Raw genomic sequence first — 12,995 nt, 5'->3', positions numbered from 1 at the left:
ATATGTTACTATATTACTATGTTACTGTAGTATACAGAAAACCAAAATGCAATGAACAGTGATAGTGAGCACTGATGAGGATACTAGAACTGACACTGAGCAGCAAGATGCAGCACTGGACTATTAGTAATGTACTGTAGTATGCTGAGCACCACAATGCAGCACAAGACAATGAGCAGTGATACTGAGCACTGATGAGGATACTACTGAGAACTGACACTGAGCAGGAGAGACACACTACTAGTATTACTGAGCAGCAATAAGTAACCACTGATACTGAGCACTGATATTGAGATTTCCACTGAGAGAACATAGCCACGTCCATTCCGCTCTCTCTTCAATGCACGAGTAAAAATGGCGGCAACGCGCAGCTCTTTATATGGAATCCGAATCTCGCGAGAATCCGACAGCGGGATGATGACATTTTCCCTTGTTCAGGTTTTGCGAGTCAGGCGGGAACAACCGAGCCTGCCTCGGACCAGTGTAAACAACGTGGAGTTCGTGGGGAATTCGGTTCTCGGAGAACCGTAACCCGCTCCTCTCTACCTTATACCAATCAATTTTTTTTATTTTCAATCTAAGCCCCTGCAGTTTTCTGTAAGCATCTGCTTCGCTATGATGATCAACAAGTCACAAGGGCAAACACTCAGGGCTTGAGGCGTAGATCTTAGGACCAGCTGCTACAAGCATGGCAGAGGTGTCACTATCACTGGTGACACCCAGAGAGGTGGCGAGGGAGATTGTAATGCAGTGCGCGCAGATAAGCAGCGCAATGGTAAAAAGGAGGCATGGTTTCATAGGTAGGGGCGTGGCCTGGTGGCCTGAATCTACATTTTGTTGCTCCGGGTGTCCCGGGGGTTGGGGGCTGCACCCGGGGACTAGTGTGTGAGCGGTGCTGGCTCCTGCACAGTGAAAGGGCATGGCCACCCAGCATGACGCCTCCCTTCTTGACCATGCTGTAATTGCAGTCGCACTGCAGTTCAGCGTGATCATAAAAAATGGTGTAGCCTCCTGCTGGTGCAGACTGTATGTGCGCGCAGGAAGCCGCCACCATTTTTGTGATCACAGCGGCTGAATGTGATGTCATACAGCCGCTGTGACCACGCCCCCTGTGTCTACTCCGTTGCAGACCCCATTTTGAAGCCTTGCCCCCGCACCGCTCCATCCCTGACTTGGAAATGGAGTGTTGCTGACCCACCTATCCCCCCCCGCCCCGATTGACAGGCAGAGGCGATCGCATTCTCTGCGCGGTGCCGCAGAAAATGCAGGCACATGCGTATGCTCTTAGCAATTTTTGCAGTTGGATCGCTTATTGTGATTGCAATCCAACCTGAATCAGGCCCTATTACCTATCACAATGCGCTGCGGGCAGTACAAAATTGGGTTAATATAGGAGAAAAACCCCCAGACCTGTGCTCCTTAACTGTACCTGGTGGCTAGTGGAGCGGCTGCCCAGTAATCAGTGTCCACGCCAGTGCGCACACGGTCCACCCCCTACGGCCACGCTCCCCTTCATCAGCGGCCTCGTGATCCGGAAGGGTGGTGTGTGTGTGACTGACCTTAGGATGAAACCGGACCCTCCGCTGCAGTGACCCAGCAACCAGGGCACGGGAGTATACAGCGCCGCTGGGAGTGATGAAGCTGCAGTAAAGATGTCTATTAGACCTAGCCTGCTGCAGCCCTTGTAGATTCTCATAAAACAAGTTCTTCTTTTCTTGTCAAAATTTATAGCTAAGAATAGGCTGCCTGAGGCAGGCCCCTGTTAAGTGGCCTGCTACTGAAGGCACCAACTACAAACTGAGCTCCCTGTTCATGGAAGCGGGGTTATAGAGGAGAATGCACTGAGCATCTTGGGAACAGTCAAAAGCTTTGAGCCGGTTGGTGCCTCAGATCAAGATCCTACTCTACACCCCAATGTGAATCCTTGTGGAGTCCAGTGTACCCCACAGAAGAAATTAATGTGTCACACCCATTGGCAGCAACCTTAGAATAGCTGCTGACGGGCACAATTGAGAAAGGAAGGGGGGGGGGGGACATTTGAATCCAGCACATAAATGCAATTCAAATATGTAATTTGTACCTTCCTATTTTAAAATATAATGGATGAACCTCACCCTGTGAGAACAATCTTCATGATCAAGAGATCACATATGCAAAATAAGTATGAGTTGGGATAGGGCTGGGGAGGGTGGCTGCTCGGGCAGCCCCTCCCCCGTCAAGTTAAGGAGATTCAACTGAGGAAGCACAAGGGAACTCTCGTCTGGGGACAACAACTGCAGGGAGACCACATCTTTTCAGATGAACATGGGAGGGCGGAAGGCTGCCTAATACTGAAGCACCATCAAATATCAAACCATATGCAACATCTAGTACAAGCCTTCCTGGGGGAAGGTCTGCAGCAGACGGATTTGCATACAGTGATGTTATTCAAGCAGTGGGCCAAAGTTGGCTGGAACCCTCATCTGCATATGAAAAGAGAAAAGGGGCGTGCAGGGCATGGCGGCCTTTTGCAGTGCTTGGATGACCCCTAGTTCTCATTAAACACCCCCACCCTCCTTTGGTGTGGGGCTCATGTTGGCCATGCCCCATCCCCTGAAGCATTCAAGCTGATTTCTTGCAGCAGCTGGGCACTGTAACAGCTCCAGAGCTGTTCTGTAAGGCAAGTAAAAGGGTGTGGGCCCTGCAGCACCACCTGTAGTTTGCATTGTGCGTTGGAAGGCACAAAGTAAGCAGACGGGAGGAGAAGTCAGGATAGTGCGCAAGGGCATCCTTTTCTCTTAGTCCGTAGAGGATGCTGGGGTCACATTAAGAACCATGGGGTATAGACGGGATCCGCAAGAGACATGGGCACTTTAAGACTATCAAAGGGTGTGAACTGGCTCCTCCCTCTATGCCCCTCCTCCAGACTCCAGTTATAGGAACTGTGCCCATGGAGACGGACATTTCGAGGAAAGGATTTATTGTTAAACTAAGGTGAGCATCTTACCAGCTCACACCTTAAGCATGCCGCAGAACGTGGCATTCAACAGAACACAAGCCAACGGCATGAATAATTGCAGCAAAAAGCTGACCAGAACCATAACACAACATGTGTATAACCACAAGTAATAACTGCAGACACAGTATGGACTGGGACGGGTGCCCAGCATCCTCTACAGACTAAGAGAAAAGGATTTACCGGTAGGTATTAAAATCCTATTTTCTCATACGACCTAGAGGATGCTGGGGTCACATTAAGAACCATGGGGTTATACCAAAGCTCTTGAACGGGTGGAAGAGTGCGTACGACTCTGCAGCACCGAATTACCCAACTTGAAGTTATCATCGGCCAAGGTATCAAACTTGTAAAACTTAGCAAAAGTGTTTACTAAATAGCTGCTCGGCAAAGTTGCAATGCCGAGACTCCCCGACCAGCTGCCCAGGATGAACCCACCTTTCTAGTAGAATGGGTCTTCACCTAATTCAGTAACGGCAATCCTGCCATGGAATGAGCATGCTGAATCTTACCACAGATCCAGCGCATAATGGTCTACATGGAAGCAGGACACCCAATCCTGTTGGGAGCATACAGGACAAACAGAGCCTCTGTTTTCCTAATCTGAACCGTTCTGGTGACATAAATTTTCAAAGTTCTGACCACAGCCAGAGACTTTGACTCAACGAAGGTGTCAGTGGCCAAAGGCACCATGTGGAAAGATGAACCACCTTCGGCAGAAATTGTTGACGTGTCCCCAATTCTGCTCTATCTTCATGAAAGATCAAATAAAGGCTCTTGTGATACTGCATGGTTTGTACTGTTTTCCATGTGCTCCCAGATCTTTCAAGCAAGTAGCATGGTCAAGAAAGTTCTGTTTGAAAAGAAACAAACATTTACTGTCATTGTTATGCAAATAAACTTACATTAAAGCTAACCAGAAAGCACACTCGTTCTGTCTTTAAACTGATAAAAGAAACCCCAATAATATGGGCATACCTCCCAACTTTGTCGGCTCGCAAAGAGGGACACACGCGCGGCGAAGTCGCACGCGCTCCCAAAAAGGGCGTGGCCTAAGTAAAAAGGGGCATGGCTTCGCGGGAGGACCCGCGATCGCGAGTCACGCCCCCGTTTTCGGCACTGAGGGGGCATGCCCAGCGCTCTGTGAGCCGCTGGCATGCCACCTCTCCCTCTGACTTCAGTGAATAGACGCTGTGCGCACAGCGACTATTCACCGCTGCTCTGCTAAGCAGGGCAGCGACAGACAGAGCCTCCCAACTGTCCTCCCCACCGCGGGACACTGCGGCCCGCAGGTGGGACAGCGGGACAGTCCCCAAAAAACGGGACTGTCCCGCGAAAATCGGGACAGTTGGGAGGTATGATATGGGGCATGCAAAAATTGAGATAAAACTCAGTTTTGCTCCTCTCCACGGAAATCTTTAGTAAAAGGCGAAAGATTTGTTCGTTCTGAAGAGAAACCAGAGCATGACCAAGATTCCACCTGTCGCCTGAGTGCCATGCCAGCAGTCCTCATTCAGCTCAAAGTGAGCACCCAATTTGAAAGAAAGAAAGCAGATTTCTCACCAGGCTTCCCCTTGCTATAAACATGGTTTGTACTCTTTTCCATGTGCTCCCAGATCTTTCAAGCAATTAGTATGGTCAAGAAAGTTCTGCTTGAAAAGAAACAGACATTTATTGTCATTGTTATGCAAATAAACTTACATTAAAGCTAACAAGAAAGCACACTTGTTCTGTCTTTAAACTGATAAAAGAAACCCCAATAATATGGGGCATGCAAAAATTGAGATAAAACTCAGTTTTGCTCCTCTCCACGGATAATCTTTAATAAAAGGCGAAAGATTTGTTCATTCTGAAGAGAAACCAGAGCATGACCAAGATTCCACCTGTCGCCTGAGTGCTGTGCCAGCAGTCCTCATTCAGATCAAAGTGAGCGCCCAATTTGAAAGAAAGCAGATTTCTCACCTGGCTTCTCCTTGCTATAAGCATGGTTTGTACTGTATTCCATGTGCTCCCAGATCTTTAAAGCAAGTAGCATGGTCAAGAAAGTTCTGTTTGAACATAAATAAACATTTACTGTCATTTCTATGCAAATGAGCTTACATTAAAGCACACTCATTCTATCTTTAAACCGGTAAAAGAAACCCCAAAAAGATGGGGCATGCAAAAATTGAGATAAAACTCGGTTTTGCTCCTCTCCACGGAAATCTTTAGTAAGAGGCGAAAGATTTGTTCGTTCTGAAGAGAAACCAGAGCATGACCAAGATTTTTATCTGAAAATATGTGTTCTCCCTGCAGTTGTTGTCCCCAGATGAGAGTTCCCTTGTGCTGCCTCAGCTGAATCTCCTTTACTTGACAGAGATGTGCCTGAGCAGCGGCCCTCCCCAGCCCTATCCCAAATCATACTTATTTTGCATAGGCGATACCATGGTCATGAAGATTGTTCTCCCAGGGTGAGGTTCATTCATTGCATTCTGGGTATGCTGACCCCTGTGATTTCCCCAAATGTGGGAAACTCGACTGCATTATTTGTGGTAGTGGGGGACTGTGTTTGTGCTTTCCTCTAGTCAGCTCTGGTAAAAGTCAGATTTATTTGTCTCAGATCTTCCTCTAGCCTTGTTCTTCTTTCGAGAGTTCCCTTGTGCTGCCTCAGTTGGATCTCCTTCACTTGACAGGGGGGTGCCCGAGTAGCGACCCTCCCCAGCTCTAGCCTAACTCCTACTTACCTGCCAGGTGAGATACTATGATCATGAAGGTGCTTCTCCCAGGGCAAGGCTCACCCATTGCACTCTGGGTGTGGTGCCCCTGCGATTTCCCCAAATGTGGGAAGCTTGACTGCATAATTTGTGTTTCCCCTGGTCGGCTCTCGTATAATTCAGATCTCTTTGTCTCAGGTCTCTCTCCAGCCTAGTTTGCTGTCTGTTTCCACTTCTTTTTTCATGAGCCCCTCCCTTTTATACCCTTGTGCACTATCCTGACTTCTCCTCTTGTCTGCTTATTTTGTGCCTTCCAATGCACAATGCAAACTACAGGTAGTGCTGCAGGGCCCACACCCTTTTACTTGCCGTACAGAGCAGCTCTGGAGCTGTTACAGTGCCCAGCTGCTGCAAGAAATCAGCTTGAATGCTTCAGGGGCTGGGGCATAGCCAACATGAGCCCCACACCGAAGGAGGGTGGAGGTGTTTAATGCGAACTAGGGGTCATCCAAGCGCCGCAAAAGGCCGCTATGCCCTGCACGCCCCTTTTCTCTTTTCATATGCAGACGAGGGTTGAAGCCAACTTTGACCCACTGCTTGGATGACATCACCGTATGCAAATCCATCTGCTGCAGGCCTTCCCCCAGGAATGCTTGCACTAGTTGTTGCATTTGGTTTGTTGTTTGGGGGTGCTTCATTATTAGGCAGCCTTCTGCCCTCCCATGTTCATCTGAAAATATGTGTTCTCCCTGCAGTTGTTGTCCCCAGATGAGAGTTCCCTTGTGCTGCCTCAGTTGAATCTCCTTTACTTGACAGAGATGTGCCTGAGCAGCGGCCCTCCCCAGCCCTATCCCAAATCATACTTATTTTGCATAGGAGATACCATGGTCATGAAGATTGTTCTCCCAGGGTGAGGTTCATTCATTGCATTCTGGGTATGCTGACCCCTGTGATTTCCCCAAATGTGGGAAACTCGACTGCATTATTTGTGGTAGTGGAGGACTGTGTTTGTGCTTTCCTCTGGTCAGCTCTGGTAAAAGTCAGATTTATTTGTCTCAGATCTTCCTCTAGCCTTGTTCTTCTTTCGAGAGTTCCCTTGTGCTGCCTCAGTTGAATCTCCTTCACTTGACAGGGGGGTACCCGAGCAGCGACCCTCCCCAGCTCTAGCCCAACTTCTACTTACCTGGCAGGTGAGATACTATGATCATGTAGGTGCTTCTCCCAGGGCAAGGCTCACCCATTGCACTCTGGGTGTGCTGCTCCTGCGATTTCCCCAAATGTGGGAAACTTGACTGCATAATTTGTGTTTCCCCTGGTCGGCTCTCGTATAATTCAGATCTCTTTGTCTCAGGTCTCTCTCCAGCCTAGTTTGCTGTCTGTTTCAACTTCTCTTTTCTTGAGCCGCTCCCTTCTATGCCCTTGCGCACTATCCTGACTTCTCCCGTCTGCTTACTTTGTGCCTTCCAATGCACAATGCAAACTACAGGTAGTGCTGCAGGGCCCACACCCTTTTACTTGCCGTTCAGAGCAGCTCTGGAGCTGTTACAGTGCCCAGCTGCTGCAAGAAATCAGCTTGAATGCTTCAGGGGCTGGGGCATAGCCAACATGAGCCCCACACCGAAGGAGGGTGGAGGTGTTTAATGCGAACTAGGGGTTATCCAAGCGCCGCAAAAGGCCGCCATGCCCTGCACGCCCCTTTTCTCTTTTCATATGCAGACGAGGGTTGAAGCCAACTTTGACCCACTGCTTGGATGACATCACTATATGCAAATCCATCTGCTGCAGGCCTTCCCCCAGGAATGCTTGTACTAGTTGTTGCATTTGGTTTGTTGTTTGGGGGTGCTTCAGTATTAGGCAGCCTTCTGCCCTCCCATGTTTATCTGAAAATATGTGTTCTCCCTGCAGTTGTTGTCCCCAGATGAGAGTTCCCTTGTGCTGCCTTAGTTGAATCTCCTTTACTTGACAGAGATGTGCCTGAGCAGCGGCCCTTCCCAACCCTATCCCAAATCATACTTATTTTGCATAGGCGATACCATGGTCATGAAGATTGTTCTCCCAGGGTGAGGTTCATTCATTGCATTCTGGGTATGCTGACCCCTGTGATTTCCCCAAATGTGGGAAACTCGACTGCATTATTTGTGGTAGTGGGGGACTGTGTTTGTGCTTTCCTCTGGACAGCTCTGGTAAAAGTCAGATTTCTTTGTCTCAGATCTTCCTCTAGCCTTGTTCTTCTTTCGAGAGTTCCCTTGTGCTGCCTCAGTTGGATCTCTTTAACTTGACAGGGGGGTGCCCGAGCAGCGACCCTCCCCAGCTCTAGCCCAACTCCTACTTACTTGCCAGGTGAGATACTATGATCATGAAGGATCTTCTCCCAGGGCAAGGCTCACCCATTGCACTCTGGGTGTGGTGCCCCTGCGATTTCCCCAAATGTGGGAAGCTTGACTGCATAATTTGTGTTTCCCCTGGTCGGCTCTCGTATAATTCAGATCTCTTTGTCTCAGGTCTCTCTCCAGCCTAGTTTGCTGTCTGTTTCCACTTCTTTTTTCATGAGCCCCTCCCTTTTATACCCTTGTGCACTATCCTGACTTCTCCTCCTGTCTGCTTACTTTGTGCCTTCCAATGCACAATGCAAACTACAGGTAGTGCTGTAGGGCCCACACCCTTTTACTTGCCGTACAGAGCAGCTCTGGAGCTGTTACAGTGCCCAGCTACTGCAAGAAATCAGCTTGAATGCTTCAGGGGCTGGGGCACAGCCAACATGAGCCCCACACCGAAGGAGGGTGGAGGTGTTTAATGTGAACTAGGGGTCATCCAAGCACCGCAAAAGGCCGCCATGCCTTGCACGCCCCTTTTCTCTTTTCATATGCAGACGAGGGTTGAAGCCAACTTTGACCCACTGCTTGGATGACATCACCGTATGCAAATCCATCTGCTGCAGGCCTTCCCCCAGGAATGCTTGCACTAGTTGTTGCATTTGGTTTGTTGTTTGGGGGTGCTTCAGTATTAGGCAGCCTTCTGCCCTCCCATGTTCATCTGATAATATGTGTTCTCCCTGCAGTTGTTGTCCCCAGATGAGAGTTCCCTTGTGCTGCCTCAGTTGAATCTCCTTTACTTGACAGAGATGTGCCTGAGCAGCGACCCTCCCCAGCCCTATCCCAAATCATACTTATTTTGCATAGGAGATACCATGGTCATGAAGATTGTTCTCCCAGGGTGAGGTTCATTCATTGCATTCTGGGTATGCTGACCCCTGTGATTTCCCCAAATGTGGGAAACTCGACTGCATTATTTGTGGTAGTGGGGGACTGTGTTTGTGCTTTCCTCTGGTCAGCTCTGGTAAAAGTCAGATTTATTTGTCTCAGATCTTCCTCTAGCCTTGTTCTTCTTTCGAGAGTTTCCTTGTGCTGCCTCAGTTGGATCTCTTTCACTTGACAGGGGGGTGCCCGAGCAGCGACCCTCCCCAGCTCTAGCCCAACTCCTACTTACCTGCCAGGTGAGATAATATGATCATGAAGGTGCTTCTCCCAGGGCAAGGCTCACCCATTGCACTCTGATTTCCCCAAATGTGGGAAGCTTGACTGCATAATTTGTGTTTCCCCTGGTCGGCTCTCGTATAATTCAGATCTCTTTGTCTCAGGTCTCTCTCCAGCCTAGTTTGCTGTCTGTTTCCACTTCTTTTTTCATGAGCCCCTCCCTTTTATACCCTTGTGCACTATCCTGACTTCTCCTCCTGTCTGCTTACTTTGTGCCTTCCAATGCACAATGCAAACTACAGGTAGTGCTGCAGGGCCCACACCCTTTTACTTGCCGTACAGAGCAGCTCTGGAGCTGTTACAGTGCCCAGCTGCTGCAAGAAATCAGCTTGAATGCTTCAGGGGCTGGGGCATAGCCAACATGAGCCCCACACCGAAGGAGGGTGGAGGTGTTTAATGCGAACTAGGGGTCATCCAAGCGCCGCAAAAGGCCGCCATGCCCTGCACGCCCCTTTTCTCTTTTCATATGCAGATGAGGGTTGAAGCCAACTTTGACCCACTGCTTGGATGACATCACCGTATGCAAATCCATCTGCTGCAGGCCTTCCCCCAGGAATGCTTGCACTAGTTGATGCATTTGGTTTGTTGTTTGGGGGTGCTTCAGTATTAGGCAGCCTTCTGCCCTCCCATGTTCATCTGAAAATATGTGTTCTCCCTGCAGTTGTTGTCCCCAGATGAGAGTTCCCTTGTGCTGCCTCAGTTGAATCTCCTTTACTTGACAGAGATGTGCCTGAGCAGCGGCCCTCCCCAGCCCTATCCCAAATCATACTTATTTTGCATAGGAGATACCATGGTCATGAAGATTGTTCTCCCACGGTGAGGTTCATTCATTGCATTCTGGGTATGCTGACCCCTGTGATTTCCCCAAATGTGGGAAACTCGACTGCTTTATTTGTGGTAGTGGGGGACTGTGTTTGTGCTTTCCTCTGGTCAGCTCTGGTAAAAGTCAGATTTCTTTGTCTCAGATCTTCCTTTAGCCTTGTTCTTCTTTCGAGAGTTCCCTTGTGCTGCCTCAGTTGGATCTCCTTCACTTGACAGGGGGGTACCCGAGCAGCGACCCTCCCCAGCTCTAGCCCAACTTCTACTTACCTGGCAGGTGAGATACTATGATCATGTAGGTGCTTCTCCCAGGGCAAGGCTCACCCATTGCACTCTGGGTGTGCTGCTCCTGCGATTTCCCCAAATGTGGGAAACTTGACTGCATAATTTGTGTTTCCCCTGGTCGGCTCTCGTATAATTCAGATCTCTTTGTCTCAGGTCTCTCTCCAGCCTAGTTTGCTGTCTGTTTCAACTTCTCTTTTCTTGAGCCGCTCCCTTCTATGCCCTTGCGCACTATCCTGACTTCTCCCGTCTGCTTACTTTGTGCCTTCCAATGCACAGTGCAAACTACAGGTAGTGCTGCAGGGCCCACACCCTTTTACTTGCCGTTCAGAGCTGCTCTGGAGCTGTTACAGTGCCCAGCTGCTGCAATAAATCAGCTTGAATGCTTCAGGGGATGGGGCATGGCCAACATGAGCCCCACACCAAAGGAGGGTGGGGTGTTTAATGCGAACTAGGGGTCATCCAAGCACCGCAAAAGGCCGCCATGCCCTGCACGCCCCTTTTCTCTTTTCATATGCAGATGAGGGTTGAAGCCAACTTTGACCCACTGCTTGGATGACATCACCGTATGCAAATCCGTCTTCTGCAGAACTTCCCCCAGGAATGCTTGCACTAGTTGTTGCATTTGGTTTGTTGTTTGGGGGTGCTTCAGTATTAGGCAGCCTTCTGCCCTCCCATGTTCATCTGAAAATATGTGTTCTCCCTGCAGTTGTTGTCCCCAGATGAGAGTTCCCTTGTGCTGCCTCAGTTGAATCTCCTTTACTTGACAGAGATGTGCATGAGCAGCGGCCCTCCCCAGCCCTATCCCAAATCATACTTATTTTGCATAGGAGATACCATGGTCATGAAGATTACTCTCCCAGGGTGAGGTTCATTCATTGCATTCTGGGTATGCTGACCCCTGTGATTTCCCCAAATGTGGGAAACGTGACTGCTTTATTTGTTGGTAGTGGGGGACTGTGTTTGTGTTTTCCTCTGATCTCTGGTAAAAGTCAGATTTCTTTGTTTCAGATCTTCCTCTAGCCTTGTTCTTCTTTCGAGAGTTTCCTTGTGCTGCCTCAGTTGGATCTCCTTCACTTGACAGGGGGGTGCCCGAGCAGCGACCCTCCCCAGCTCTAGCCCAACTCCTACTTACCTGCCAGGTGAGATACTATGATCATGAAGGTGCTTCTCCCAGGGCAAGGCTCACCCATTGCACTCTGGGTGTGCTGCCCCTGCGATTTCCCCAAATGTGGGAAACTTGACTGCATAATTTGTGTTTCCCCTGGTCAGGTCTCGTATAATTCAGATCTCTTTGTCTCAGGTCTCTCTCCAGCCTAGTTTGCTGTCTGTTTCCACTTCTCTTTTCTTGAGCCGCTCCCTTCTATGCCCTTGCGCACTATCCTGACTTCTCCTCCTTTCTGCTTACTTTGTGCCTTCCAACGCACAATGCGAACTACAGGTAGTGCTGCAGGGCCCACACCCTTTTACTTGCCTTACAGAGCAGCTCTGGAGCTGTTACAGTGCCCAGCTGCTGCAAGAAATCAGCTTGAATGCTTCAGGGGCTGGGGCATAGCCAACATGAGCCCCACACCGAAGGAGGGTGGAGGTGTTTAATGCAAACTAGGGGTCAGCCAAGTGCTGCAAAAGGCCACCATGCCCTGCACGCCCCTTTTCTCTTTTCATATGCAGACGAGGGTTGAAGCCAACTTTGACCCACTGCTTGGATGACATCACCATATGCAAATCTATCTGCTGCAGGCCTTCCCCCAGGAATGCTTGCACTAGTTGTTGCATTTGGTTTGTTGTTTGGGGGTGCTTCAGTATTAGGCAGCCTTCTGCCCTCCCATGTTCATCTGAAAATATGTGTTCTCCCTGCAGTTGTTGTCCCCAGATGAGAGTTCCCTTGTGCTGCCTCAGTTGAATCTCCTTTACTTGACAGAGATGTGCCTGAGCAGCGGCTTTCCCCAGCCATATCCCAAATCATACTTATTTTGCATAGGAGATACCATTGTTATGAAGATTGTTCTCCCAGGGTGCGGTTCATTCATTGCACTCTGGGTATGCTGACCCCTGTGATTTCCCCAAATGTGGGAAACTCGACTGCATTATTTGTGGTAGTGGTGGACTGTGTTTGTGCTTTCCTCTGGTCAGCTCTGGTAAAAGTCAGATTTCTTTGTCTCAGATCTTCCTCTAGCCTTGTTCTTCTTTCGAGAGTTCCTTTGTGCTGCCTCAGTTGGATCTCCTTCACTTGACAGGGGGGTGCCCGAGCAGCGACCCTCCCCAGCTCTAGCCCAACTCCTACTTACCTGCCAGGTGAGATACTATGATCATGAAGGTGCTTCTCCAAGGGCAAGGCTCACCCATTGCACTCTGGGTGTGCTGCTCCTGCGATTTCCCCAAATGTGGGAAACTTGACTGCATAATTTGTGTTTCCCCTGGTCAGGTCTCGTATAATTCTGATATCTTTGTCTCAGGTCTCTCTCCAGCCTAGTTTGCTGTCTGTTTCCACTTCTCTTTTCTTGAGCCGCTCCCTTCTATGCCCTTGCGCACTATCCTGACTTCTCCTCCTTTCTGCTTACTTTGTGCCTTCCAACGCACAATGCGAACTACAGGTAGTGCTGCAGGGCCCACACCCTTTTACTTGCCTTACAGAGCAGCTCTGGAGCTGTTACAGTGCCCAGCTGCTGCAAG

At 49.4% G+C, this 12,995-nt stretch overlaps 15 non-coding genes and 1 pseudogene across 15 annotated transcripts; 13 read left to right on the top strand and 3 right to left on the bottom strand.

Annotated features, from left to right (window-relative positions):
* Positions 1-4,348: 4,348 nt before the first annotated feature.
* Positions 4,349-4,461, bottom strand: LOC135032562 (U5 spliceosomal RNA). Its single transcript, XR_010228065.1, has one exon. It is a non-coding gene; the product is annotated as a U5 spliceosomal RNA (small nuclear RNA).
* Positions 4,462-4,747: 286 nt separating this feature from the next.
* LOC135032564 (U5 spliceosomal RNA) lies at positions 4,748-4,864 on the bottom strand. The gene has a single exon (XR_010228067.1). It is a non-coding gene; the product is annotated as a U5 spliceosomal RNA (small nuclear RNA).
* Positions 4,865-5,134: 270 nt separating this feature from the next.
* On the bottom strand, positions 5,135-5,250 carry LOC135032552 (U5 spliceosomal RNA). The gene has a single exon (XR_010228056.1). It is a non-coding gene; the product is annotated as a U5 spliceosomal RNA (small nuclear RNA).
* A 144-nt stretch (positions 5,251-5,394) lies between these two features.
* LOC135032584 (U1 spliceosomal RNA) lies at positions 5,395-5,558 on the top strand. The gene has a single exon (XR_010228086.1). It is a non-coding gene; the product is annotated as a U1 spliceosomal RNA (small nuclear RNA).
* Positions 5,559-5,710: 152 nt separating this feature from the next.
* On the top strand, positions 5,711-5,873 carry LOC135032515 (U1 spliceosomal RNA). Its single transcript, XR_010228025.1, has one exon. It is a non-coding gene; the product is annotated as a U1 spliceosomal RNA (small nuclear RNA).
* A 674-nt stretch (positions 5,874-6,547) lies between these two features.
* LOC135032407 (U1 spliceosomal RNA) lies at positions 6,548-6,711 on the top strand. The gene has a single exon (XR_010227930.1). It is a non-coding gene; the product is annotated as a U1 spliceosomal RNA (small nuclear RNA).
* Positions 6,712-6,863: 152 nt separating this feature from the next.
* Positions 6,864-7,026, top strand: LOC135032443 (U1 spliceosomal RNA). Its single transcript, XR_010227964.1, has one exon. It is a non-coding gene; the product is annotated as a U1 spliceosomal RNA (small nuclear RNA).
* Positions 7,027-7,697: 671 nt separating this feature from the next.
* LOC135032590 (U1 spliceosomal RNA) lies at positions 7,698-7,861 on the top strand. The gene has a single exon (XR_010228092.1). It is a non-coding gene; the product is annotated as a U1 spliceosomal RNA (small nuclear RNA).
* A 152-nt stretch (positions 7,862-8,013) lies between these two features.
* On the top strand, positions 8,014-8,176 carry LOC135032539 (U1 spliceosomal RNA). Its single transcript, XR_010228044.1, has one exon. It is a non-coding gene; the product is annotated as a U1 spliceosomal RNA (small nuclear RNA).
* A 674-nt stretch (positions 8,177-8,850) lies between these two features.
* On the top strand, positions 8,851-9,014 carry LOC135032489 (U1 spliceosomal RNA). The gene has a single exon (XR_010228003.1). It is a non-coding gene; the product is annotated as a U1 spliceosomal RNA (small nuclear RNA).
* Positions 9,015-9,986: 972 nt separating this feature from the next.
* On the top strand, positions 9,987-10,150 carry LOC135032402 (U1 spliceosomal RNA). The gene has a single exon (XR_010227926.1). It is a non-coding gene; the product is annotated as a U1 spliceosomal RNA (small nuclear RNA).
* A 152-nt stretch (positions 10,151-10,302) lies between these two features.
* LOC135032441 (U1 spliceosomal RNA) lies at positions 10,303-10,465 on the top strand. The gene has a single exon (XR_010227962.1). It is a non-coding gene; the product is annotated as a U1 spliceosomal RNA (small nuclear RNA).
* Positions 10,466-11,135: 670 nt separating this feature from the next.
* On the top strand, positions 11,136-11,300 carry LOC135032500 (U1 spliceosomal RNA). Its single transcript, XR_010228013.1, has one exon. It is a non-coding gene; the product is annotated as a U1 spliceosomal RNA (small nuclear RNA).
* A 149-nt stretch (positions 11,301-11,449) lies between these two features.
* LOC135032465 (U1 spliceosomal RNA) lies at positions 11,450-11,612 on the top strand. Its single transcript, XR_010227982.1, has one exon. It is a non-coding gene; the product is annotated as a U1 spliceosomal RNA (small nuclear RNA).
* Positions 11,613-12,286: 674 nt separating this feature from the next.
* Positions 12,287-12,450, top strand: LOC135032408 (U1 spliceosomal RNA). Its single transcript, XR_010227931.1, has one exon. It is a non-coding gene; the product is annotated as a U1 spliceosomal RNA (small nuclear RNA).
* A 152-nt stretch (positions 12,451-12,602) lies between these two features.
* On the top strand, positions 12,603-12,749 carry LOC135032507 (U1 spliceosomal RNA; annotated as a pseudogene).
* Positions 12,750-12,995: the final 246 nt, after the last annotated feature.

The sequence above is a fragment of the Pseudophryne corroboree genome, unplaced genomic scaffold, assembly GCF_028390025.1.
Source record: "Pseudophryne corroboree isolate aPseCor3 unplaced genomic scaffold, aPseCor3.hap2 scaffold_545, whole genome shotgun sequence".
Lineage (NCBI taxonomy): Eukaryota > Metazoa > Chordata > Amphibia > Anura > Myobatrachidae > Pseudophryne > Pseudophryne corroboree.
The sequence above is the reverse complement of the archived record's forward strand: the minus strand, read 5'-3'. Positions and strand labels throughout refer to the sequence as shown.